Source organism: Sorex fumeus, unplaced genomic scaffold, assembly GCF_029834395.1.
Source record: "Sorex fumeus unplaced genomic scaffold, SorFum_2.1 ptg000035l, whole genome shotgun sequence".
NCBI classification, from domain to species: domain Eukaryota; kingdom Metazoa; phylum Chordata; class Mammalia; order Eulipotyphla; family Soricidae; genus Sorex; species Sorex fumeus.
The window spans coordinates 9,407,539-9,433,426 of NW_026606092.1; the positions used below are offsets into that span (position 1 = coordinate 9,407,539).

Below are 25,888 nucleotides of genomic sequence, written 5' to 3' on the forward strand. Positions count from 1 at the left end.
CAATTCCACACAACCTGTACTTTACAGCCATGTGACTCACTTGGGACTGGCAACAGGTACACACATTATAAAAGGGCACTTAATGAAAAGATTAGTCGCACCATCTGTTCCTGACTCAGCAAAACCAACCAGAGACTTTCCATCATCCATTTTAATCCTAGGCGCATGAAATTTGTTTTTACTGTTGTCAGAGACCTCTAGGGCAAAACAAATCTCATCAATAGTGAAAAACATAGGCTTGGAATCACTAATCATTGAAATGAAGAAAGAATGTTGAGAAAGACTTTAGCAGTACTTTTCCCTCTTTAAATTAGTCTCCTAAGCAATTAAGCCGTCCGCCTATATAATTAGATTATTTACTTTTAAAAAGGGATTATGGAGGGGCCGGAGTGATAGTAAAACAGGAACGGGCGTTTTCCTTGCACATGGCTGATCCCAGTTCAAACCCCAGCAGCCCATATGGTCCCCCGAGCACTGCCAACAATAATTCCTGAGTGTAGAGCCTGGAGTAATCCCTGAACATCGCCCTGGGTTTCTAGGTGTGATCCAAAAAGCCAAAAAATGAAAAATAAAAAGGGATCATGAGGCTGGAGTAAGAGTCAGCAGGTAGAGCATTTGCCTTGCACCCAATCAACCAAGGTTCAATCCCTGGTATTCCATATTGTCCCCCGAGCACCACCAGGGGTGATTCCTTAGTGCAGAGCCAGGAATAACTTCTGAGTAACTCAAGGTATGGTCCACAAACTAAAAGAAATAAAATAATCAATTTAAAAAGTGAGTATGAAAAAAAGTTCTTTCCCTTAGCAGATTTCACCTGCTATTCAAAGTTGCTATTCCTCCAGGGACACCTTACACTAGTATACAAACATACATAGGCAAACTTATAAAACACTGCTGCCTTGTAAGCGTTTTTTTTTTAACTCTATTCAGTTGCAATTAATCTAAGTTTCCTGGGAATCATTAGTGCTAACCAAGTACCAGCCTAACCACATAATTCTAGTTGTGGAATAAATTCTGAGGGATTGTCTGCTAAATGCTCTCAGTTCAAATGTTCAAAATAACTGTCAAGAGATTCTCATATGAAGATGTTTATAAAATGCTTAAAATTAAGAGACTGTGCTTAATCAAGATTAAGTTCAGTTTGGTCAAAAACTAGGAATTTTTCCAATTTCAAGCACAGAATTTTTATTTTGGAAGTGATACTATCAAAACCAGAGATTAGAACTGTTTACACAAGAAATTGAGATGCTCCCAAATCTTATTTTTTCTCTTGTACTACACGTGAAGGGAAAAAAAAATCAAATTGTGTACATTTGGAAAATTGAGAAATGAAAAGAATCTAAGGAGGGAAAAAGGGCAAAGAATTTACTCAGTTGAGTGAACGTTATATTTTAAGCTCCTATTTCTACTCTTGGTTCCTCTAAAAGTCTGATAAATCTGAACCAGCCGTTGCAATATTAAGCCTTTCTCCCCTTTACTTGTTATATTGCTCTGGTGCTCACAAATACAAATCCAGCAGCTTCTCTTAGTTGCTCATCTAGAAACAGCCAGGGAGAAAAAAAGGGATAATAAGAATATTTTGTTGCTTTTAAATGTCTTGATTCATACTCTTGATTTATACTTATTAACGTCACAAATTTTAACTCTCAAAAATCCATACTTGATGCGAAAATATTCAATTCACATATTGCTTTGACATTTCAGTGTACCTCTTAAATTCATTATAATGTAATCCTAATGGCTTATAAAATTATCCTCAATTTTTTTACCCATTTACTTTAGAAGAATATGAAAATATAGAGATGTTAATTTTCCAAAACACAACAGAAAACCAAATTAACCATTTTAAAACACACTGAAAACCAATCATAGTAATCTACAGAGGGAATTATCTGTTATTTTTTTAAATATTTCTTTTGTTAAAAATGTACTTTATTTCCTTTGGGGGAGGGTATTAGAAAAATAGTCCAGGGGGAAGAGTGTTTGTCATGCACATGGTTGATCTGTATTTGATCTCTGGAATTCCAAAAGGTCCCCCTAGTACCATGGGAAGTAATTCCTGTGTGCACAGCCAGAGGTAACCCCTGAGCATTGCCAGGGGTGTCCCAAAAGCAAACAAACAAACAAAAAATCAGTTTATTTCACTTCAAACTTCAGTTAGTCCAGATTTAATATAAAATTATAAAAAGAAAGTTTATGGAGAAAAATGTGAATGAGATTCTTGAGTTAAATATTGATCTTTGATCCACAGACTTATAAACGTGAAAATCTGACTGTGGTGAGAAACTATGTAGTATCATGTAATAAACAGAAAAATTACTTGAGTTTTAGTAACTTCTGTGTTCTCATGTATTTACAGGGATTGTTAATCTTTTTGTGGTATGTATTGTATAAGCAGAATAAAGTTTAAAAATGAACAAAACATCACACCAAAATGATATTTAAATATTTAAAGAATATTTTTTAAAAATCTGTGACAAAATTTGTCAATAAAAACTGGGTAATATTAGAAATTTTAAAAATCAAGTATAAAGAATCTAAGCTTTTAACTCAATGAATTACATTAATACAGTGAATCAACCTGAAGTTCAAGAATGTGTTAAAAATGTTAATAAAAAATTCATATGTATAAAAGTAAGATCAAAGTGAATTAAAGACCTTAACATCAGACCAGAATCCATAAGGTACACTGTCCTCCCGTTGTTCATCGATTTGCTCGAGCGGGCCAAGTAACGTCTCCATTTTTTGGAGACTTATTGTTACTGTGTTTGGCATATTGAATATGTCATGGGTAGCTTGCCAGGATCTGCCTTGTGGGGGCTGGAGCGATAATACAGCAGGTAGGGCATTTTCATACAATTTACATACAAGTGGTACTACATGGAAAGTATCATGTTAAGCGAAATGACTCAGAAAAAAAGGGATAGACATAGAAAGATTGCATTCATCTGGGGAAACATAAAGTAACAAAATAGGAGACTAATACCCAAGAATGGCAGAGATTAGTACCAAGAATTTTACTCCGTGGCTTGGAGGCCAGCCACACATGCTAGGGGAAAAGGGAGCTCAGATAGAGAAGGGAACACCAAATAAATGATGTTGGGAGGATCCTCCCAGGATGGGAGAAGCATGCTGAAAGTAGACTATAGACCAAACATGATTTTCACCCACTGCCTCTTTTGCAAACCACAACACCCAATAAGAGAGAGAGAACAAAAGGGAATGCCCTGCCACAGAGGCAGTTCGGGATGGGGGAGTTGGGGGGATGGGAGCTATACTGAGACCCGTGGTGGTGGGAAATGGGCACTGGTGGAGGGATGGGTATTTGATCATTGTATAAGTGAAACCCAAGCACAAAAATTTGTACATCTACAACTGTACCTCATGATGTCTCACTAATAAAAATTTTAAAAAAACTCATAAAGAAATAAAATTGCATTATACTAAAAACAAAAGAAATTCATGCACTCATTTGTGGAATGTAAATTAATATAATATGAGACTAACACCCAAGGACAGTAGAGACAAGGGCTAGGAATATTGCTTCGTGGTTGGTAGCCTGCCTCATGAGCTGGGGGAGAAGGCACCTGGAATAGAGAAGGTGATTCATGTAAAAATAAATAAATTAACAAAAAAGATGTGACTGGCGTAAAAATTAAAAGGAAATTCATGTCAAAGATGGCAGACATTTCCTAGAGAACTCCAAGAAAATCAAAAGCATGTTCTTTTTATGGATATGTAAAACTCAAGTAAGAAGGAGAATGATCATGGGAAAAAAAGGATGAAAATATGCATTATCAATCACAGGTTTGAAAAGAAAAGGAGAAATATAGAGTTTGGAGGCATAAAGAAATAGTATAAAAATATTACAAGTAACTTTCCAGGGTAAACCTGGAAACATAATAAACAGGCAAATTCTCTGAAAACACAACTTATCAAAGCATAGCAAGAAAACAAAATAACATTGCTGATCCAAATAGAATTTCATAACAAACTTGGCAAGTGAACTATCTATAATCTTTCAAACTATCTATCTATAATCTATAAAATAGGGGACTTTATCTTTGTAATATTTCTAAAAGTCTAACACTAAACTTAACCTTAAAAGTTACTTAGGAAAAAGATTTTAGTGGAAATACTGGCAAAAATATTTTGAGCACTAAAGAATTATTGATTTAATGTTAATTTCTCAGTGCTGATAATTATAGTCATAAAATATTTATATAAACAGAAGCTGGTTTGAAATGTAAGTGGTAACTCTACTATATATTAAAAAATCCTATAAATAAAACTTTTTCCCCAAATAGTAGTTTAAAAATAATAGAAAATGGGGTATGGTGGCCCTAATAGGTCAACCTGTACCTGTGGGGTGTGTACATCAGCAGCCTGATGGTGCCTTTAGGCTTCCTGATACCCCTAAATTGCTTGATACCCCCAAATTGTCTCTGTGCATTTGGTCAGACCCCAACAACTTGGGACCAAATTTACCAAGAAATTAAACAGCCAAAAATTAGGTATGTGGGAGCCATGCACACAAACTACCTCTGGATCCGTTATACAAGCTTATTTATTGGTCTTATTTCAGAAACCCATTGATAAATCTCGAAAGAGATCAATAGCCACAGTTAATCTTGGACCCTCACATGGCTGAACAGACTAGGGTAAATTGGATGAGGGTAGGTTGGCCTCTGCCTGCCCAAGCAAAGCCCGCAGCAGCCACTTGCTTCCACAATTCAAAATCACCACCATACCCCCGGCCTGACTCCACCATCTCAGGACAGACCTCACCAAAATATAATCTGCTGAAAATATGGGTATACGGGTTTTGTGACTGAAATCTCCAGGTTTTCACAGAGTTGGGGTGGGCTACCTTCCTCCACTTCCCAATACACATGGAAACACTGGAAGTCACCCCCAGGAACCAACTTCAGCGCTGCCCTGTAACCTCTATTACTGGCCTTGCTTCAGAGACCCATAAATAAATCTTGAAAGAGATCAAAAGTTAGAGACACAGCGGCAAGTCCCAGAAAACACCATAGACAAATGCTCTACCTGCTGTGCTATTGCTCCAGCCCAAAATGAGCAAGGGACAATAAATGATCTAGCATCTGCCCCTGGCAGGCAGGCTAGAACGGTGGTGGAAAATTTGAGCAAAACATAATGTCCAAAAGTAGAAAGAGAGTATTGAAGAAATTGCCATGGAGGCAGGGTGAGGACTGTGATGGGGGGGAGGGGAATATACTTGGAACATTGGTGGTGGAAAGTGTGCACTGGTGGAGGGATGGGTGTTTAATCATTGTATGACTGAATCTCGAACATGAGTGTTTTGTAACTGTATCTCACGGTGATTCATTAAAAAAAAATAATGTGGAATTAATGTCCAATTCAATGAGGTAAATCAATGGCTGAATAAACAGCAGTACTCCTACATTTAAAAAATAGAAAAAGCAAATTTTGTGCATAAATAAGCATTTTTCCTGAACTTACATACAATGAAAGTGAATATGTTTTTGAAAATTTTGTAAATGTTATATGTTATCAATATCTAAACTATATTTAAAATCTGTCATATTTTATTTTATTTTTTAATGATTAAAGCCTGCAGTTATTATTAAATTCATTAAACATTTAAAATTCATAATCTCATTTAATACAATACTTATTAATATAGTACCATCATTATTTCCACTTGAAAAAGTGATTTTGCTTTTTTTTTTTTTAATTTTGAGCCACACCTGGTGGACACTCAGGGCTTACTCCCTGTCATATTTTAAAGCTAATAAGTTTTTCCTCTCCCCTACCTTCTATTTTTGGTAGTTTTTCCTCTACTAGGCATTCAAGACTATCAGAAACACTGTATCATCAAAGGGAAAATTTTAAAGTATAAAATTATGAACTTAGTCCTATACTAAGTTCTTCCCTACATGGGGAGTTCTTTTTCTTTTCTCCTCTACTTTTCAATAAATTCTTTTTCATTCTAAAAAAAATAAATATAACTAAAAATTACTTTACACAGTGAAAAATATCAAAATATGTTTCAACTCTATGTAGAGCATATTAGAAACAGAATAAAAACAAGAAAAACAATTCCCATCGGCAAAAATGAGTGAAAAGTAAGGAAATTATGCTTAAGTGCTATTATATAGGAAAGGTTCTAAAATTAAAATAGCTTACAATCTTATATACAGGTAAATAAATGAGGAAATAAATCAATAAAAAAGAAACCATTACCTGAAATTGAAGACACTTTTCATAATCTAACACAATTATAATAAATTGAAATGCCATATTTTCTAAAGGACTTTGAATCAATCAGAAATACAGGTATTAATAAACATTATAATAATCCATTTACCAGGAGTATAATTGGTGTACCTTGTTCTGAAGGGAATGAGAAGAGATCATATTTTTGGTCTTTGACATCAAATTACTGTTTTAACAATCACTACAAAGAAATAATTAGATAGCTCAAAAGACTTGCTATAAATGTGATCTCATTGCATTATTATTTATAGAACAAAATTTGTGTCCAAAGGGAATATCAGGATTTTCATTTAAGGTCAATATTAATTCCAGGCAATTAGGATTGCTTTCAAAGAATAATCATTTTCATTTTCATTTCATCATCCTGTTAATCGTCGATTGCCTCGAGCAGGCCCCAGTAACGTCTCTTTCATCCTAGCCCTGAGATTATATTCACGGCTCTTTAGGAGAATGAGACCCATCATTGTTACTGGTATTTGGCGTATTTGGTAGGCCACGGGGAGTTTGCCAGACTCTGCCCTGTGGGCAGGCTACATTCGATAGCCTGCAACTTTGTTCAAAGTAGGAATGAGATAATAAGATGTCGCGCGGCCGCATTTGCGGCCGCGCGGTTCCGGGATCTGGATTTTATAGTCTCTGAGTCTTGGCCGCTGATGGGATTACACGGCGCCAGGGGGCCAGGTGGTGGGTGTGACCCCCGCCTACTAGAATTTGGAGGATCTGGGTGGAAGATGCTCGACTCCAATTCGAGTAGGCTTGGAGGTCTCGGCCCCGGAACCCGCGTGGCTTTGTCCCTCTGCCAGTACCTTCCTGTGTGCGGAGAGTGGTCTCAGCATGGTGGTGGCTGGTCCTGGAGGTCTTCGGCTGCCGTAGCCCTGGTCGGGGCGGGGAGGAAAGCTCAAACCGCTCCCCTCCAAGGGACTCCGGGAAGGAACACCCAGGCGCGGGGGCAGAGACTGCACTGTTCTCGTCTGGGATCTGGATTTTATATCTTTTATCTCGTCCGGGATCTTTGGATTCTTTGGATAAAATCCAAAGAATAATAACCAATCATAAAAACTGCTCAGTATTCTTTCCATTAAACTGTCTCATTACCAATTAGTTTTAACTGTAAAATATTTCATAACCATTACTATTTGTTATCTTTCATATGTGTTTCTTCTGATGAACCTTTTTGAATTTTATTGATATTTTTATGTATTCTCATCTGCAGTTAGTCATATCAGTAGCTATCGCTCATTTGAGTCCTATCTTTATGTCCAATAATGCTCAGGGAACACTCCTGGAAGTGTGATGCAAGCACCCTACCCACTGTCCTATTTCTCTGGCCCCAGCTTTATAACCTTTCTTATGTCAACATGACATAAGAATGACTTTCTTATGTCTCTAGGACATAAGTATGACTTATTTATTATTTATATCTGACATAAGTATGACTCTATTCAAATGCATGTGTTTTACATGTGTGAATGTTTATATTTATGTTTGTAAACTATTAATGACAATAAAATAGTATTTATTTTTATGGTAAATGAGATAATGTGCTTATAATTGTGTAAACATTTATACTCTGGGTGTAGTTACTGCCCCTCTACCACCACTAACCACTACCCCAATCCCCCCACTACTATTCTTACGTCACATCTAGCCCACTTTCCCTTTCCTTCTTGCTTCCTTCTCCCCCACTGCCTAGCAACCTCAGATCTGTAGTCCAGGTCCAAGGGTTTGTTATCATTAGGTACTTTCCATTCCCCTGCTTTGTTTCTTTATATGCCACAGATGATGAATCATCATATATTTGTTCTTCTACTCTGATTTATTTCACTTAATGATATATTCCCTAGAGACATCCAAGTTCTAGCAAAAGGGAAAATTTCATCTTTCCTCAAAGTCGAATAGTATGGAATGATATTCTTGATAGCTATAATTTTATCAAACACTTGTCAAAGCATAAAATGTACCACTTTTCTGAGCACTAACCAGTAAATATAATGTAAATATGTTTAATAAAATAATGAGGTTAATAGGAATTTTCACTTCAAGAAAGACAGATAAAGTATACCTAACTCTGTTTCTCTGATTAATTACAACCAAAAGTACTAGACATTACATGTAAAAAAAAACTCATAAAATTGATAGCTGGGTGGGAGGGGGTAGAGAGGGAAACTACCAGTATATCTCAGGTCTTAAGGGAAGATACAGCAGTAAATTCACCACTTTCTGTTTGTCTCATATATTCCAGTCATAGCTAAAAGCACTGGTACCCAAGAAACAGGTAGAGACCCAAATAAACAAAAGCCACTAACCTAAGTGTTTTCTCGAACAATAGACCAGCCACCCAGATACAAAATGTTTAGGATAAAATCATTCTACTCTAGTCAAACAGCAAGGAAAATCTTTGGTTTTACAACACCTATATAAGCAAATGTCTAGTTGGGATTTTCACCCCCACCAAGCTATAACAACCAACAATTTTCTAGCTCAAATGGACTCAAAAGAAAAGTACATAGTGGTTCTTCTCATGCCCATCTCAGTGGAGATAACCTTTTCATTCCCAGAGCCGAAGAGATAACCCAGCATCCCATATGGTCCCCTGAGCACTGCTAGGAGAAATTACTGAGTGCAAGGCCAGGAGTAACCTCTGAGCATATCCAGGTGTGCCCCTAAAACAAAACAAAACAAAACAAAACAAATGCCTTTCAGTCCCCATTTCAATGTAAGAAATGATGGATTTCCATTCCCTACTTGTGCTCTCTGCACCTTTATTTGCTGTTAATATCAAGTTCTCCATTCTCTTTTATTCTCTGGATTCATTTGCTCACTATTTTCTCCCTCCCATGCGTCCCCCATGGACAATCTCTATAACTAGGCTTGTCAATAACTTGTTTTCTCCCACTTTAAATAACTAGAATTAGAATTCAGAGTTCCCTTCTGGGGTCCAATGTACCCTTGGGGTACATAGGATTCAAACACAAATTATGTTTTACTCTGTTTCATTTTCATCTGTAATAGCTGTATTTCATTATGCTTTCTAGTTGAAGTTTAGTTCATTTTTCATCTTGTATTTTTAATAGATATTATTAAGATTAAAAATTGTATAGAATTTATGTATCAATGTATTTAATACGTAGAATTATTTATTTGGGGAGGCACACTTAACAGTGCTCAGAGCTTACACTTGGCTCTGCACTCAGAGATCATTCCTGATGGGGCTTGGTGACCATAAATAGTACAGAGATTAAACTTGGGTCTGCTGTGTACAAGGAAACACTTACCTGCTGTACTATTGCTTTGGCCTTAATTCAGCATTTCTTAAAATAAATGTTTAATTTGTAGATTGTCTGTCACTGTCACTGTTCTAGTTTTAAAAAGTATTTTCTAAGACACAGATTGTAGCTAGGCACTTAAGGAATATAGATAGCTTTTGATGTGATTTTCTATTTTTATTTCATAGTAGAAAGAACTATAGCCAATATGATAAGCAATTTTGGCAATATTTTGGAATTTCTCTCCATGACCTTATGTATTTTTAGTATTTGAAACTATATTACAGAAGCAAAAAGTGTAAAGTAGAATAAGGAAGCTTCTTTAACAAGTGGTGCTGCAAAAACTGTACAGCTACCCAAAAGGACAGAGGAAACAAAAGGGAATGCCCTGTCACAGAGGCAGGGTGGGTTGGGGGGAACGGGGTGGGAGGGATACTGGGATCCATGTTGGTGGAAAATGGGCACTGGTGGAGGGATGGGTATTTGATCATTGTATAATTGAAACCCGAGCACAAAAATTTTAAGTCTGCAACCGTACCTCATGGTGTTTCACTAATAAAAATTATTTACAAAAATGAATTCTGATCTCTGTCTAATGCCAGGCACAAAAGTCAAATCAAAATGGATTAAAGACCTCAACATCAGACCTGAATCCATAAGGTACATGGAGGAAAATGTAGGCAGAACTCTCCATGACATTGAAGCTAAAGGCATCTTTAAGAATGAAACACCATTGATCAACCAAGTGGAAACGGGACAACATTAAACTAAGAAGCTTCTGCACCTCAAAAGAAACAGTGACCAAAATACAGAGTGAGCCCAAGGAATAGGAAAGAATATTTACCCAATACTCATCAGATAAGGGGTTAATATCCAGGATATACAAGACATTATTAGAGCCTTACAAGATAAAAACCTCCAACCCCATCAAAAAATGGGGAGAAGAAATGAACAGAAGCTTCCTCAAAAAAAAATACAAATGGCCAAAAAGCATAAGAAAAATGCTCTACATCGCTGATCATCAGGGAGATACAAATAAAAAAATGAGATATCATCTCACACCACAGAGACTGTAACACATCAAAAGAACAAGAACAACCAACGCTGGTGTGGATTTGGGGAGAAAGGGACTCTCTTTCATTGTTGGTGAGAATGCCAACTGGTCCAGACTTTTTGGAAAACAATATGGACTTACTCAAAAAAATTAAAAATTGAGCTCCCACTTGACCCATAAATACTACTTCTGGGAATATATCCCAAGGGTGCAAAAAAGCACAGTAGAAATGACATCTGCACCTGTATGTTCATTGCAGCACTGTTCACAATAGTTAGCATCTGGAAACAACCCGAGTGCCTGAAAATCAGATGACTGGTTAAAGAAACTTTAGTGCATCTACACAATGGAATACCATGCAGCTGTTAGAAAAGATGAAGTCATGAAATTTGCTTATAAGTGGATGGTCATGGAGAGCATCATGCTAAATGAAATGAGTCAGAAAGATAGGGACAGACATAGACTGCACTCATTTGTGGAATATAAAATATCATAACATGAAACTAATACCCCAGGACAGTAAAGACAAGGTCAGGAATATTTTTCCATGTTTGGAAGCCTGTTCCATGAGCAGGGGAAGAAAGCAGCTGGGATAGAGACAGGATCACTATGTCAGTGATGACTGGAGGAATTGCTCTGGATGGGAGATGTGTGCTGAAGCAGATAAGGACCAAGATGCCTCTTGGCATCTGTGCTGCAAACCAAAGTGCTCCAAAGTAGAGAGAGAGTATGGAGAAAATTGTCTGCCATAGAGGCACGGATGTGGTGGGATGGTGGGAGGGATACTGCAGACATTGGTGGTGGAAAATATGCACTGGTGGAGGGATGGGTGTTCAATCATTGTATGAATGAAACTACTCCAACATGAAAGCTTTGTAACTCTAGCTCACAGTTGATTCAATAGAAAAAAAGAAAATATCCTACACATCCTACAGGTATTCTCTATATATAGTATAATAAACAGTACATTACTGTATGTATATATATAAATGGAATTTGCTCAGTATAGCACAATTTACAAAGTCACATTATAATATATATTATATATAATAAATGATATCTGTTCATTTTCAATGATGTTAACATCCTAGTTAAACTTTTGAAATATTACTTTTTCCCATTTTGTGTGTGATCTTTACACAGAGGCCAGAGCAACAGTACAATAAGTAGGGCTTTTACCTTGCACTTAGCAGGCCCAAGTTCCATCCCTGACATCATATTATGATTCCTCAAGCCCAGCCAGGAGTGATCTCTGAGCACAGAGCCAGGAGTAAGCCATGAACACCACTGAGTGTACCCCATACCCCAAATGAAAAATAAATATTTGCTTATAGAAACAAGAGGGGAGAACAAAAAAGAGATACAGGTTTAAGAGAGAACAGAGTCAAGAAAATTAATGTATTACTTTTGGAAGAAATATGGCATCACTGTGTGATTATTTAAAGTGCTCTCATATTTGCATAATTTACTTTTAAGCATCTTCTGTTGACTGAAAGTTTTCATTACTGTCTTTTGGTAGACAGCACCTTTCAACAATTGCTTTTCTACTTAATCTCTAAGTTCTGATGATCTAATTCTTTTCATCATTAAATTCCTTTGTCTAGTCTATTTTATGCTGTCCATCTGCAAAACGATCATTATCAAAACTCACTTTTCTTTGTCATTTGAAGTATCACAGTGTTGGACTACATAAAACAGTCCACAGTCCCCTCAAACAGGAATAAGATGTCTGATTTATCAGCATCAAAAATTAATGTTTCTGGAAACATCTCTCTCAGCCCATACTACTGTCATTAGTTTTCTCTCAACCTTGCACAAGAAACGCTCAATTAAAACACCATTCTTTCAGATTTGTCAAGGTTGCAGGCACTGACACAGGCAGAATACAAAGGACCCAAGTGGACCAACAGTTCGCTGACTGACTTTCACAGTTCTTGAGCGATAGCACAGTGGGTAGGGTGTTTGTCTTGCACGCCGCCGATCCAGTCGACCCCAGTTTGATTCCTCCGCCTCCCTCGGAGAGCCTGGCAAGCTACTAGAGTATCTCGCCCGCATGGCAAAGCCTGGCAAACTCCCTGTGACGTATTCGATATGCCAAACACAGTAACAATAAGTCTCACAATGGAGAACTTACTGGACCTGCTCAAGCAAATCGATGAACAACAGGAGGACAGTGCTACCTTATCTATGGTGGTAGAACATTTTGGTGGGCTTCAGGGTAAGCAATATCTCTGTGAAATAAATTTAAATTCTAGTTGCTGTCATATATTTTCTCGCTATGATTTACCCTCAATTCATTTTTAACACATTTTAGAAACTCATCAAAATGTCATTTTCTTTTTCTTTTTTTTCCCCTTTATTTTATTTATTTTTTTAAAGTTGTAGATTTACAATTTTTTGTGCTTTGGTTTCAATTATACAATGATCAGATACCCATCCCTCCACCAGTGCCCATTTTCCACCACCATGGATAATATCCCTCCCACCCCCATCCCCCCATCCCCCCTGTCTCTGTGGCAGGGCAATCCCCTGTGTTCTCTCTCTCCTTTTGGGTGTTGTGGTCTGCAAAAGAGCCATTGAGTGGCAAACATGTTCAGTCCATAGTCTACTTTCGACATGAACTCCCCTCCTGGGAGGATCGTCCAAACATCCTTTATTTGGTGCTCCCTTCTCTATCTGAACTGCCCTTTCCTCTAGGATACCCGGCTGGCCTCTAAGTTATGGAGTAATCCTCCTGGTGCTGATCTCAGCTATTCTTGGGTATTAATCTCATACTTTGTTACTTTATATCCCCCAGATGAATGCAATCTTTCTATGTCTATCCCTCTCTTTCTGACTCATTTCGCTTAGCATGATACTTTCCACATTGTACCACTTGTATGTAAATTTCATGACTTCATCTTTTCTAACAGCTACATAGTACTCCATTGTGTAGAACCAAAGTTTCTTTAACCAGTCATCTGTTCTTGGGCATTCAGGTTTCTTCCAGTTTCTGGCTATTGTAAAGAGTGCTGCAATGAACAAACAAGTGCAGATGTCACTTCGACTATACATTTTTGCCTCTCTGGGATATATTCCCAGGAGTGCTATTGCTGGGTCAAATGGGAGCTCAATTTCTAATTTTTTGAGAATCGTCCATACTGTTTTCCAGAAGGGCTGAACCAGTGGACATTCCCACCAACAGTGAAGGAGTGTCCCTTTCTCGCCACATCCACGCCAGCATCGGTTGCTTTTGTTCTTTTGAATATGGGCCAGTCTCTGAGGTGTGAGATGGTATCTCATTGTGGTTTTGATCTGCATCTCCCTGATGATTAATGATGTAGAGCATTTTCTCATGTGCTTTTTTGCCATTCGGATTTCTTCTTTGAGAAAGTTTCTGTTCATTTCATTGCCCCATTTTTGGATGGGGTTGGATGTTTCCTTCTTGTGGAGTTTAACCAGTATTTTGTATATCCTGGATATCAACCCCTTGTCAGATGTGTATTCGGCGAATATCCTTTCCCATTCTGTAGACTGTCTTTGTATTTTGGTCACTGTTTCTTTGGAGGTGCAGAAGCTTCTTAGTTTAAGATAGTCCCATTTATCTATCTCTGTTTTCACTTGCTCGGCCAGTGGCGTGGCATCTTTGAAGATACCATTAGCTTCAAGGTCATGGAGGGTTTTGCCAACTTTATCTTCAATGTACCTTATGGTTTCTGGTCTGATGTTGAGGTCTTTAATCCATTTTGATCTTACTTTTCAAAATGTCATTTTCTGATTAGATCCTTTCCCAGTTCTCAAAAATGATCACAGTATCACTTCTCTAAACATATAATTTTCTATCACTTCCAATAAAATTAGGGGAAGATGGGGAGTTAAACTCCTACACTTAAGTTTCTATTCAAACCCTGAAGTCAGTATTCTAGATTATAGTTTCATCCACAATTTTACAGTTGGATATTAGGAAAAAAGTTTCATGTCATTTTTCATTAAATTCCACTTACTCCCACAGGTAGGATATTTGAGTGAAAAATGGCAATGTCCCAACATTAATAAAATGGTTTAAAATTCTAACCATTTGAAGAAAGATGGTTAGACCACCTAATCCTCTCTCCAGCTCCAATTCTATACCTTTTACAAGTGCAATTGAGTTCTTGTCACCCATTTTAAAAGACTAAGATATATTTTTTAACAATGTCAAAGGGTGGCAATATCATTAAAAATGATATGACAATCATAAAAGAAATGCTTTATTTCATTACAGAATAGGTTGAATTAAAGTTACTAGACAAACAATATGCCACAAAATAAGTTTATAAAGATCTGAGCAATAGTACAGAAATTAGGATATTTGCCTTGCTTGCACACAGCAGACCCTGGTTTGATCCCTGTTACCCATATGGTCCCCAGGGCACTGCAAGAATCACTTCTGGAGCACCGAGCCAGGAATAAGCCTTACAAACTGCCAGGTATAGCCAAAAAATACACTAATAGTATTCACTGAGACTAATCAAGTAATGCAGCATACCAGTTACCAATATGAACCTAAAATCAGACTATGAGGGTTCATATTTCAGGTGTACCATTAGCTAGCTATGTTGCTTTGGAGGAGTTACTTAACCTCTCTGACTATCAAATTCACATCTGTAAAAATATGTCAAGGATGTCTACCTCATAAGAGAATAAAGTTTCAAGCGGTGTATGAAAACATTAAATAACTACAATTTTCCAAAAAGTAGTTTGCAAGCTAAGAGTAGTTGCACCTCAGTTTTTCACTAAGATTGTTAAGTGTTTTCCATTAAGGACACATTAGAACTGTCTAGAGACAGAAAGAAAATATCTTCTCAATATTTATTCCAGTAATAAGGTTCTCTGAAAAGTTATGTAGTAAAGAGTAAAATATTATTGAATACTTTATACAAAAGCTCAATAAATAATGACAGAAGGACTTTATCTTGTTCACCTTTGCAATTTGTATTATTTTCTCTGATAGAGTGGAAGTGAGGCTGGTAAATTCTGTAGATGAAAAATGTGCAGTCTTTATTTTATACATGTGGACAGTAAAGTGATCTTGTGCTGATTCTACGTGAGAAAATTATCGTTTTTTTATTACATAACTTTTACCCAAAAAGCAGGAGGGAGATTAAAAAGAGTCAGTGCTAAAGCAAACTCTTTCAAAGCAAAAACCCACCATCTGTAGCAGGAGAACTTCATAAAACCCAGGGGTGTCTTACCCAACTGTCAACACCAGGAAATGTGCCAAGGGGACAGATGCTAAAATTGGAAAATCTCATCTAGGGCGTGACATCAGAGTTCTATAATTTCTCTCTACAAAAGCATCAGTCGCCACAAAGGCAACAAAGATTTGGGAGAAAACAAATGTCCCTTCTTCTATAAAGACTTGCTTTTATAAAATAGTTATACTACTAAAATCTTATTAATAAAAATGAATAAACTATTATTTTGTGAAATGGGAGGCAAATTCTGTATTGAAACAGTTTCCAAGAGATCAGGGTTTCTTTTTTTTTTTTAAATCACTGGCAACAACAGGGAACATAGAACATATGATAAACCAGGAAAATAATAACAGAAGCCACTACTAAAAATAGGTTCCAATGACAGTGCAGTTAAAGAAAAACAATAAGGATTTCTCTTTCCCTATTATAACAATACACTGACAAAGACCTGACAATGAACATGGGAAACTCAAAAGCAGCATTCAGCACTGAAAATGAAAAGCAATCTGTAATTAATTCCGTTATGGATGGAAGTGATAGCCCAGAAATACAGATATCCTTCAGTAAACATATTTCCTATTCATTGAAGAACTGAATTTGAATTTTTATTCCCACTGGAGTTTCACTTTTTGATTGAATAAGTTTGATTTTTAAGATTTCAGATCTTTACAAGCAGATTAAATCAGAAAGTGTATTTTGGTGGCATCAGTTTGACTTTTTAAACTAGAGCTGCAAATTCCTCTGTTATGAACTGGTAACTGGAGTAAGTAGAATTTACCTGCAGAGTATATGCCCACAGTACAGGCGTGAGACACAACCCAGTTTCAAGCTAGAGAGGAAGCCTAGTATTGGTCACATTTCATTTAAAAACATATTTAAAATATCCATACTTCTATGTAAAACTCCCAAGTTTTATTGATGCTGGCTTAAAAGAAAAACATCAAGTGTTATTTTCAAACTGTGTGTGTTATATACATCCGGAAGGAAACAAACGCCAACCAACACACAGGTAACCAGATGGTGATCTCTGAAGGGGCTCCTCTGTAATTAAATTTAATAAGCGCAAATATGACCATAATTCTGCTTATTTGAGAATCATGATGATTTAACCATTTGTGACTTTTTTTTAATTTTTAAACATAAAATTTTGCAATTTTTTTAAAAATAAAACATATAGTATGGCTAAAAAACTATATGATTAGGCTTTATTTAGTTTCCCAGTATCATTTTTAAAGAAATGAAAAATTGAACGATATCTGCAGTTATTTTCTATATTTCTGCAAGGTACAAAATCCAATATAAACTTCCATTTAGATAAGATAAACCAGAATATAACCCAATATTGTTTCTGGTTTATCAGTAATTCAGAGGAAAATAAAGTTGCTAATAAGACCTCTGCTTTAGTAATGTATGAGCCACAAAAGATCATGAGATCATGCTAAAGAGATTCAAATAATATATTCTCCTTTCTCCATTTTAAAATCAGAGTAAAAGAGGCACAAAAACAAAACAAATACCTAAAGAGAAAAATTAAGAAAAATCATAAGTGCTTTTTCAACTTTGATTCCTGCTTCACTCCAAAAAATTCCTAATAATCCATTTTTACTTATTTCACTCTAAGGGAATTGATAAGAAGACTTTCTTTCCCTTAAACTATTATTTTTCCTTACTTTTTTGTTTTGTTTTGTGTTTTGGGCTTCACTCAGAGTGCTCACGGCTAACTACAGACTGTGCTCAGGGACCACTCCTGGCAAGCATAAAAGGACCACACGGAGAGCAGGAAATTTAACCCAGTTCAGCTGTGTGCAAGGCAAGTGCCCTACCTACTGTATCATCCCTCCAACCCACCTCAAACTACTTTTTTGCCATTAATATACATCAGTGAATCTCATTTCTATTCACAGAGAAGAAAACACATACAAATGCCTGTCTGACATAAATCCTTATTAGTCAGTCCCTATACACAAATGAAAACTCTGAATTATTTCAAAATAGCCAAGTAAAAGCAGAAAGAACACATCTGTCAAATCATCTATGGCAGGTTATATCTTGAAGTGTCTGGGTACATTTGTATTTTTTTGTATAGTCTTCTCAATACTGAATATTTGATGTAATGCTTCATGAATGATGAGATTTTCCACTATGGTTGATGTGAGCAGGAAGTCATCTGTTCTTAAATAATTCCAGCTATTGTTTCCATTCATCTTTTTGGTGGTTCATTCCCTAGCCTTGAGGAGCTTCCTCATAAAAATAAAGTGAATAGGACTATAGGCATGTGTCACATTACATTTTGTCTCAATTAAGCTCTCTTCTCGGGTACTGCTTGGTGAACCACCTAAGCTCTGGTTCTTCATGAGAAATAAACTTTGGGTTCCACCTGACATTCTTGCCTAGAAAAATGCAGTCAACTACAATAGGTGTATGGCTCACCTTGTTGATTCATTTTTTTCTCATGAGATCACTGTCCTTCCTTATTTGCTATGTAATGGCTTGAAACTCTTTTTCTTTTCTCCCTATTCACTGTAGTTACTTTCTCCCACTCAAAAAAAAGTAACTATTATGACAAGAAGGTAAGAAGATTCTTCTTGAGATTTTGGATCCCTCTTAGTTTTTTGGTTTCTGAAATTATTTTGTATGAGTGTGTGTGTGTGTGTGTGTGTTCCACAACCAGATGCTCTCAGAACTGTTACGCCTGACCCTGAGGTCAGGCATCACTCCTGGTGGTGCTCTGAGAATTATAATGCAGTCCCAAATACTGAACCCAGGTCAGGCGCATGCAAGGCCAAGCTCCTGGAATAATTCAGAAGACAATTTCCAAAAAAGTCATACCATTATATTACTCTTTCTCACTTGATATCTGGTGACTTGAAAATTGTTGTATATGTGCTAGATCACATAATATATATATGTATATATATGTATATATATAAAATGTAATAGCTTTTTTGGGGGCAGGGTGCTTGCTTTGCATTTGGCTGATAAGGTTCAATCCCTGACACCCCACATGGTCCCCGGAGCCCTGCCTGGAGTGATCCCTGAGCACAAAGCCAGGTTTAAACCCTGAACATGGCCAAGTATGCCCCCCAAACAAACCAAACCAAATAAAATTATTATAACATAGGGCCAGAATGATAGTACAGTGGGTAGGGCATTTGCCTAGTGTGTGGCCAACCCCATATCCATCAACGCACAGGGCCCCCAGAGCCTGACAGGAATAATCCCTTATTGCAAAGCCAGAAGTAAGTCCTGACCACGCTGTGTGTTGCCCCAAACAAACAAAAAATTGTAACATAAAATCTGAACGTTAAGATGTTGCATATTTTCTTGCATTGAACTAAACACTGGCACTTAAAAATTGCTTTAAGCCAAGCCATAATACTTTTCTATAAACATCCTATAACTGGTATTCATATTCAAAATAATTCTTTTTACTATTTAATATTTCCTAACATATAATGGAGGAGGCAGAGAAGAGGTTGAAAGTTAAACAAATGATCACATTCTTCAAAAATCTTTATTGTTCTGAAGGAAATATTACATATTATCATAAAAGTAAAACAAACTTTCAAAATAAATGCCAGTTTCTATAATTGCTTCATCTTAAAAAAACCAGAAGGTCTTAATATTCAAAAATCATTTTGTACCAACATCAATAATTCAAGAAAATATAATTAACTACATTCCAGATGAATAAAAAAAGTAGAAATTAATTAAGTGTATTCCCAGTGTTTCCCTTTTATGTTTAAAGCTGCTACATAATTAAATTTATTCTTACCAAAGGCTGATTGTCTTGCAATTTGGAGAGGTTTGTGTTAACAGGAAGACAGTTTAAGATATTCCAGTGACCTGGAGACAGGCCATAACAAAAGTGCAAAGTCCAGGGAGCTAAAGCGTTACTATTACTTGACTGAACATAAATGGAATTTGTTTACTGAGCAGGCTGAACTTGTTAAGCCAGCAATAATGATTTCTTTTTTCTTTATTTTTGACTTTTAATTCAATGTTAGATAGTCATTCTTCAGAGAATGAAACTTTTAGGTAGAAAACAGTCTCTTCACTACAAACACCTATACTTCATAGGAATTAGAGTAAGCATTATATTTTATGTATTATGTTTTATGTATTTATGTTTTATGTTTTATGTATTATGTTTTTTAAATTCTGTCTTGATAACAGAAGATGGTTAGTTTGGATTCATTCCAGCAATAGTTAGCTCCTTTGTCTCTTTCACCAGCGTTGGGGCCAGCTCATAGCTTTAAATTTTTGGAATTAGTTTTTCAATTATATTTACTTTCTTTGAAGAGAGTAGAGGTCAGATATATAAAAACTATTTTCTCAGATTATGATGTTGGGAGATCATCCCAGAGTTTCTTACTATTAAGATGTCTCCTCCTATATGCAGTTTTCTTTGCCAGGATTCCCTCCAAGACAGATAAACAGAAGAAGTCCAACTTCATCTAGTATATAAATTCACTCTTATTAACAAAGGCTTAATAAAGCCATCCTAGCCATACAAAATGCTACACCGAAAGTAATCCTGCAGAAGTTTGACATCGCACGTATATCTTGTTAATTTCTATGATTTTTCCATGAATTCAATAAGTATAAAGCAGACATAAGTTTGTATAATATATAATTTTTATGATGATAAGGAATTTTAAATTCAGGCCTCCTGGACCCCTTTTGACATTAATGAACCCCTTCCAAGTCTCTGAAAAGGTTTATAGCAATGTAATCATTAGCAAACTTCAGAAAAGTAACAAAAATACTAATGTGATTAAACTGTATATTGAACTCAAGCCTTACAAAATGTGTATTTTATTATGATATTCTCTTTTTCCATTACACTCTCAGAAGTTCAAGATCACACACACACACACACACACACACACACATAAACTTATCTTGTAGAAATCTTATTAGAATTTCTTTTATTCACTGTTCTATGGGACAGAGACTGAAAGATTTTCCCAAACAACAAATGCCCCAGTGGTTTGACATACTTTACATTAATTAATCCCAATACTACCCTACAAATGGAAGTGGCACTGGGAATTATTAGATGCCTAGCTAGATGTGCTTTTGGAAGGTTCTTTGTGAATGTATCTAGTAGCATCATATGAGATGGAGGTTTTATGAATTCGAGACTCTCAACCTTGTAGTTTCAGCCTTAAAATGAAAAAAAAAACAGAAATAATCACAATACTCCCCTATAAAGATTCACACAACACAGAGTAGGTGGATAACACTGACCAGGTATTTTCCTCAAGTTTTTCAAGAGAGAATCTCAAGTTTCAATTAAAAAGATGGTATATATTCAGAGGACAAAATCATTTTACATTTTACTAAAGTTTTCCTAGGGAAAAATTATTGACTGAAGATCAATTTACTAGAAGCTAAGAGACTATGCCTTTTATAATGACAATAGAATTTATTTATTTATTTATTTATTTATTTATTTATGGAGGTCAAACCAAAAGTTGCTCTGGGCTTATTCCTGGCTCTGCACTCAGAGAAAACTACTGATGCAGTTCATCTATCAGGTGCCAGGGATAAAATCTGGGTTGACTGTGTGCAAGGCCAGTGACTGATCTGCTATACTATCTCTCAGCCACAAATTACTACAGAATTATAAAGATCACTTGATGCTTAGATATCAACATACATTGTTAATTCAAATAGAGTAATAAAAATCATTTAACTTTATTATTCAAATAAAAGCTAACAATCTGCTGAAGATGAATTATTTTCAATATAAGTTCTTGCCTAAGTAAACAAGTTCATTTAGATCTAGGTCTATATAAAGGAAAGGAGATTTTAGAAAACAAAGCATACCAATAGTTCTTAAAAAATTTTAGACTGAGGATTGAATTTGTTTGCTTTTTCCAATGTTTTGCTGTGCAGACATGCTAAAAATGCAAACAGCATCTGTTTTATCTTACTTTAAGAGAAATCATTCTTACTTTAAAAATTATAAAAGCTAAATATATTTTTCTACTTTTCATTCTTGATTAATCCCTCATACTTTCAAGTGAGCTCTGAATAATGCATGCTTTTGAATGATGTCTTTCCAGACAGTTTTTGCCAGGTCCAAGTTCCACATTAAGCGATGAAACATGAATGATGATGAAACATGATGATAAACCGCCAATGAAAAACCATCATGATGATAAATATGATGATGAACGTTGATGAAACATGATGACAAACCATCATTTCAAAAAGTCAGAAATAAAAATCTAATGGATGACTTGATTGCCAAAATGGTATTTTATCTATGAAAACCCACACCAAGTGGTGACACAAAGACAAAATTGACTAGAGCACAGTTTTTTAAATGTTCCAAAATATATCCCTGTAAAATGATTTAGTTTCTAAAGAGTTCATTGAATTCTTATTATTCTTTATTTACCTAAACACCCAGTATAAAATAAATACCATGAAGAAAAATAACAAGAAATTGAAAAACTCAAAAATCTAAAAAATTATAAATTTCATGCTGAATACATGATTCAGCAGTAGGGAACTTGCCTTGCGCATGGTACCCTGTGTCTATCTCTGGCACCCCATATGGTCTCCAGAGCCCACCAGGAGTGATCCTTGAATGCAGGGCCAGGAGTAAGACCTGAGTACTGCTGGGTGTGGCCCCAAACCAAAATAGATAATTCCATAGAAACCATAGTCCATAGTCTTGAGATATCAAAATTTAAAATATTGATGCACAACAATATGCAAAATCAAATAATACGAAACATTTACTTCCAACCAAGTAGTAGCTCTACAAATGAACCTTATAATGTCAGGAAAAAATGATGTTTGTACTAATAGCCCCTTTTAACCTACTAGGTGGAGATCTGAACTTATCACAGGGTTTAAATTGAGCCTCTAACATATAAAAGGCAGATCACCTTTTACTGTGTCAGACCCTCATCCAAAGAGCACTTCATGATTCTATATCCTTCTGTTATTACATAAATCATGTCATAGAGTTTAAGTGAATCATATTCATTACAAACATATAGAAAGAGACTAAATCATACACTTTTCTCTTTTTTAGAAAAAATACTGTTGCTTTTAAATTTGATTTCATGTAGGTTTGCTTCATCATACCTCAAATTGAGAATAATTGCAGCTTACTGGAGTATTGGAGGGTGTAAATCAACAATATATTGTAGATAAAAAAGTGTAGACATACAATTTTGATTAGTGATGAAACAACTTAATACATTTAGCGGGGAGAAAAAATTCATGTATGAATGAAAAATTTAGGAAAATAAATAGCTGAATATTTCTATAAACTTTATAGGATCTTTAACTGTTTATAAGAGCAAAGTTAAATTAGGCATTGGAAAAAGTTGATGCTGTGTTTCTTTCCTTGTACCTTAGACTTATTTCATATTAGAAAATTGTGTAGGTTAGCAAGAAATTGCTAAAGTGCATAATTTTAACACTCTATTACTAAATTTTCCTACTTTATGTAACATATAGGGACAAAAATAAAATTCTTAGTTTTGGTTACTTGCATTTTGAATTATTAATAGACAATGTATTTTAGGCAATATTTTCATTATGTAGCTTTATAAAGACAAATTTTTCAACTTCTAAATTTTTTTCCAGATTATCAAGGTAGTCGGAGGAAATCAATGCAATGGAAAGATGACTTTCTACGGATTGTCCTTTCCTAAATACAGCGGCAAAGTTCCTCTAAAATAAAACTGATGCCCTTGCCTTTGCCTTTCTTTCATCTTGTAACTAAAATGACCCCTGAAGGTACACAGGGGATCCTGACCACGTTAGAAATGTTATGGGCAGCCGCAGGATTCCAAGTTTCTGGGTCTTTGAGCCTATCATCCTAGAAAAGCTAAAGCTGCCTACTTCTAAAAATGACAAATGCCTGGTTCTACATGAAAAATCAATCTTTCCCTGCTAAGTCACTGTGAGCTGGAAATGCTGTATTTAAGACCAAATTCATGTCTAACACATGCAATAGATTTAAGAGAAATTAAAACTATAGATCAGTATTTCTGTTTTAAAGGTTTTCAGGTTTAAATTTATTTAATTATAATTTCATTTATGATAAAAGACTATTTCCTAGACTATAAAGACAGTAAAGAGGTAAAGGACTTGTTCTTCATGCAGCTGACCTTGCTTTGATCCTGGGGCTGCATCCCCAACACTGCTCATGGTCACTCCCAAGCACAGAACCAGGAATAGCCCCTGAGTATGGACAAGTGCGGTCCAAATAAAGTAAAGTAAAGGCCCTCCCGTTGATCATCGATTTGCTCGAGCGGGCCCAGTAATGTCTCCATTGGAGACTTTGTTGTTACTGTGTCTGGCATATCGAATACGTCAGCGGGAGCTTGCCAGGCTCTGCCATGGGGGCGAGATACTCTCGGTAGCTTGCTGGGCTCTCCGAGAGGGGCGGAGGAATCGAACTCGGGTCGTCCATGTTGGCTGCGTGCAAGGCAAATGCCCTACCGCTATGCTATTGCTCCAGCCCCCCCGTGGTCCAAATGCCCTCCAAAAATTATATTTATAAAATAAAATAATTGTTTCTATCCTCCCTATTTTAGAAAACATTTATATAGGCAACATCAATCTAGAGATGTAGAGTATAAATCCCAGTTTATTGCTTCTCATTGATAAATCATAATAATAAAAAATTATGTCAATATTTATAAGACAATGTTTACCCTAATGACTAATAAATTATTGTGATATTAAAATCTATTTTTAAAATTAAATGTAAAGGTACAGGTTATAGCTCAGTGGCAGAACACAAGCTTTGAATGTATAAGACCCCTGGATTCAATCGCTGAACACACACAATGTTTATAGAACAATAGAAAAATATTTTTGATTCATAAAATGAAACAAACTATACTCTAAATTTCAATGTTCAGGAGTTTAAATGACCATGGTTTACTTAGTTGAAAAATTAGTCAATATGCTGTAACATTTTATGGAATTTGAAACAGAAGCACAGATAAAATTTGCCTTTCTAGATGGCAAAACTAATTGTAGAAATTATAAATTTTGCATGTAGTGCTCCCAAACTGTCACTATCACTGTCCTCTCATTATTCATTGATTTTCTCGAGCGGGCCCAGTAACATTGTGAGATTTATTGTTACTGTTTTTGGCATATCGAATATGTCACTGGTAGCTTGCCAGGCTTTGCCGTGTGGGTGAGATACTCTCGGTAGCTTGCCAGGCTCTCTGAGAGGGGTGGAGGAATCGAACTCAGGTCAGCCGGGTCAGCCAAGTTCAAGGCAAATGCCCTACCCAAAACGAATATAAAGAAGCCCAATTTTCAATTTGATTTAGTCATGTTAAACCTACATTTTAATTATAACTCTGAAACTGTGGAAGTCTATTTCTGATTCCCAGCAGTAGCACTGTAGCACTGTCCTTCCATTGTTCATTGATTTGTGCGAGCTGGCCCAGTAACACCTCCATTGTGAGACTTGTTGTTACTGTTTTTGGCATATCGAATACATCACAGGTAGCTTGCTAGGCTTTGCCATGCGGGAGAGATACTCTTGGTAGCTTGCCGGGCTCTCCGAGAGGGGCAGAAGAATCAAACCCAGGTCGGCCGTGTGCAAAACAAATGCTCTACCCACTGTGCTATCCCAGCAATAAAATTTCATTTATATACCTCTTGGGGCTCAATATATAGTTTTACAAAATTCTTAACATATGTACTATGAACATTTCTGAGTATAGAGTCAGGAGCAAACCACAAGCCTACAGCAAGCATCATCCTCAGTAGGGAAAACCTGAGAGCCTTCCCTCTAAGATCAGGGACAAGACAAGGATACCCACTCTCTCCACTGCTGTTAAATATATTACTGGAAGTACTTGCAATAGTGGTTAGGCAAGAAAAAGATATTAAGGGCATTCAGGTAGGAAAGGAAGAAATCAAGCTCTCACTATTAGCAGACGATATGATAGTATACTTAGAGAACCCTAAAACCTCTAGAAAGAAACTCCTAGAAACAATAGAGTATATAGTAAAGTTGCAGGATAAAAAATCAATACCCAAAAGTCCATGGCTTTCCTATATGCAAATAGTGAGAGAGAAGAAAG

The 25,888-nt window shown here is 36.1% G+C and overlaps 1 protein-coding gene across 2 annotated transcripts in view; it reads right to left on the reverse strand.

Annotated features, from left to right (window-relative positions):
* Window positions 1-25,888, reverse strand: part of KCNJ3 (potassium inwardly rectifying channel subfamily J member 3) — a 171,452-nt gene that overhangs the window by 106,992 nt on the left and 38,572 nt on the right. The window lies entirely within an intron of this gene.